Source organism: Rhipicephalus microplus, unplaced genomic scaffold (genome assembly GCF_043290135.1).
Source record: "Rhipicephalus microplus isolate Deutch F79 unplaced genomic scaffold, USDA_Rmic scaffold_36, whole genome shotgun sequence".
Taxonomy (NCBI): Eukaryota; Metazoa; Arthropoda; class Arachnida; order Ixodida; family Ixodidae; genus Rhipicephalus; species Rhipicephalus microplus.
The window spans coordinates 3,654,266-3,656,928 of record NW_027464609.1 but is presented as its reverse complement, the minus strand read 5'-3'; positions in this window follow the sequence as shown (position 1 = coordinate 3,656,928).

The following is a 2,663-nucleotide window of genomic DNA, read 5'->3' as shown; positions in this document are numbered from 1 at the left end:
TCTACTGATCCCAATTTTCAATACAAATGGCTCTATTGAGGGGGGGAGGTGAGGTGGGGAGGTGAGGTGGGGCAAATGACTCTACATCGTGTGGGCAGCTTTGTGACAATGTTGTTTTTGGCTAAATATGATTGAGAGAAAAAGGCTATCACAAAGTTACACAATGAAAAGTTCATTTGAGTTATCTACAACTGGTTTCTCTTCTAGCAACCTCACAGTTGTATGAAAATATATTCATACATGTGCCTCCGCAATGTTTTACCTCAAAGATGCCTTGTTTTGCTGGATTGGTGTTTTGCTGGAAATGAAACGAGCATATTGTGCAACAAACGGCATTGTAAACTTTTTTTTTATCTGGCCCACTGAGCGTTGAGTAGTGAACTTCAAGACTAACAAAGTTTCCATGCGTCCGTCTATTTAACCACCACCACCAAACTTTAGCTGGTGCGTGTAGTGAACAAAACGATAGGCGGGTAGTTTTTTTTTTTTTTTTTGTAAACGGTTGCGTGTAAAGGAAAGGTGCATTGCCCACAACACTTGTTCATACGCCTCTGGGCTGTTTAAAAGATGCTCTCGCGGTAAAATTTCGATGCTGAAGTGCCTCTCCTTAACCTAATTTGTGCAAAAGACAGGGTTCTTGTTGCAAAGGAGCAGAGTACTCAAAGCTTAGCTTTATGAAGCCAGCCAATTCAGTAAGCATTTTTCTCACTTGCTGCTGTGGCTAAGTAACATCGGAATTTGTGCATTTCTAGAGAAGTATCAAATGTCTTCGACGTTTACCCTTTGTTTAGTTCACCTAACACGCAGTTTCAGTTTTTTCCGCTTCCCTGTGTCGGCCTAAAATAAACATGTCTGTTCAACATCGATAATTGCTAGGCTTCAATGTGCCAACAAGATATCATTCTGAGGTACGCTGTAGTGTGCGTACCAAGATTGTGACCGTTTGGGGTTCTCCAATGCGCACATATTTTTTGGTTCGCGGGTGTTCTTTTTATATTTCGTCCCCATCTAAATGCAGCCGTTATGGTTGGAAATTCATTCCGCGCTATCAACCATACGACGGCGACACCACCCGTGCTAGGCTGTCACAGTCGTTTGCCTGATCAACAGGCAAACAACAGGTACATGCATTCCGCAGACAGGGTGTACATATGCCGCCAGAAAAAGTGATGCTGCAGCCACTACTTATTCGTTTTTTTCACTACAGAAGTGCGCAGTGTAGTATCGTCGCCACGCAGGCATATAAGCCAGTACTACCATAGCACAAAATCCCAACCAGGAAATGATCACAAGGAAGTTGCCATCACTGCACAACACTGTCTCTTCGATGCCACATGCATAGATGCAGTTCGCTTTGCAGAGCTCCTTTCTGTTTTCAAGTGCTATTTATGTGAGAGTAGCCTTCTGACAGTTTTTTTTAAACCACAGTACAGTATTACTGGCGCAATGGCTTTTAGAGCTTTTCGTTCCAAAATGAAGCATGGTAGCGCCACAAGTACGTTCTCTCTCTGCAGCCGGTCCACAAAGGCTGTATTGTGTCGCGAGTTTCTGTCAAGTACTGCTTTTTGGTGAGCTGCCTATCCAGTCCTGGTCTCCTATACAACGAAGACTTCAGATCAATGCAAGTCACTGAAAGCACGTGAAATTTCGGAGGTTTATTTAATGCGAAACGAACAACATAGGAAACCACATCAGCACATCTTTCATAGCCTTTGGAGATACCATTTTAAAATTGGTACAGGAGCCTTGCAATAATCCACAAGTGTCAGTGCTGAAATTGCGTTAGAATAGATTCTTTTATCTTGTGTTGTCTATCTGGTGGTCTGTCATCCTCTTGTGCAGTATTAGCTGACGTGTGCCGAAGAATAATCCAGAGTTGAAAGTTCGTGCAGTCGTGTGTCTTGTTGTCCTGTTATAAATTTATACAGCCATAGGCTATAGCTGCAGACTAGTTCACCTGGCTTGCAACCCTGTAAATCATGTGTAGAAATCATGAAAGACCTGGTGTCTATTTGTCAATTAGTCAAAAAAGCTTGTTTTAATCAACTTTAATTGAAACCTATTCCTGAATATTTTGGTCTGTGGCAGATTTTTTTCTGCACAATGACTGTTGAAGTATTTGTTCATTTCTTTCCATAATGGCCACATAGCATTTGATCTGGATAGTACATTATAACGTCTACTGTCATTGTTGTTCATTGTTTTTGCTTGATATATGTTATACTGCAGTGCTTAGAACTTATCTTGAGGTGTTTATTTCTATTTACGTATGCAGGTGTCTGAAAAAGCACAGCGTTTCATCAAGACGTGGCTGTTGAAGTTTGTTGGCCTTGATGGAGGTTAGGAAAGGCACTTTACAGATGTGTTCATAGATTTGCAGCCTGGTCGCTGCTGCCCCTCGGAGCAGGGATCTGCGACAGCCTGTGATGGTTGGTTTCCTGCCCAATCGCTGCTTGCAGGACCCTGGGCAGCCCACTGTCATTGCCTCATCTCCTGCTGCAGCCTCTGAATCATCACCCAACCTCTGCTGCCCTGGCCAGCCCTATGCCGATAGAGCCTTGCTGTACTCGCCTCCTAGTTTGGGCTTCATTACTGAACTGCAGCAACTTGAAAAGCCGAACTGAAATAAATATTTTGGCTTGGCATAAAAAGTTACAAAAATT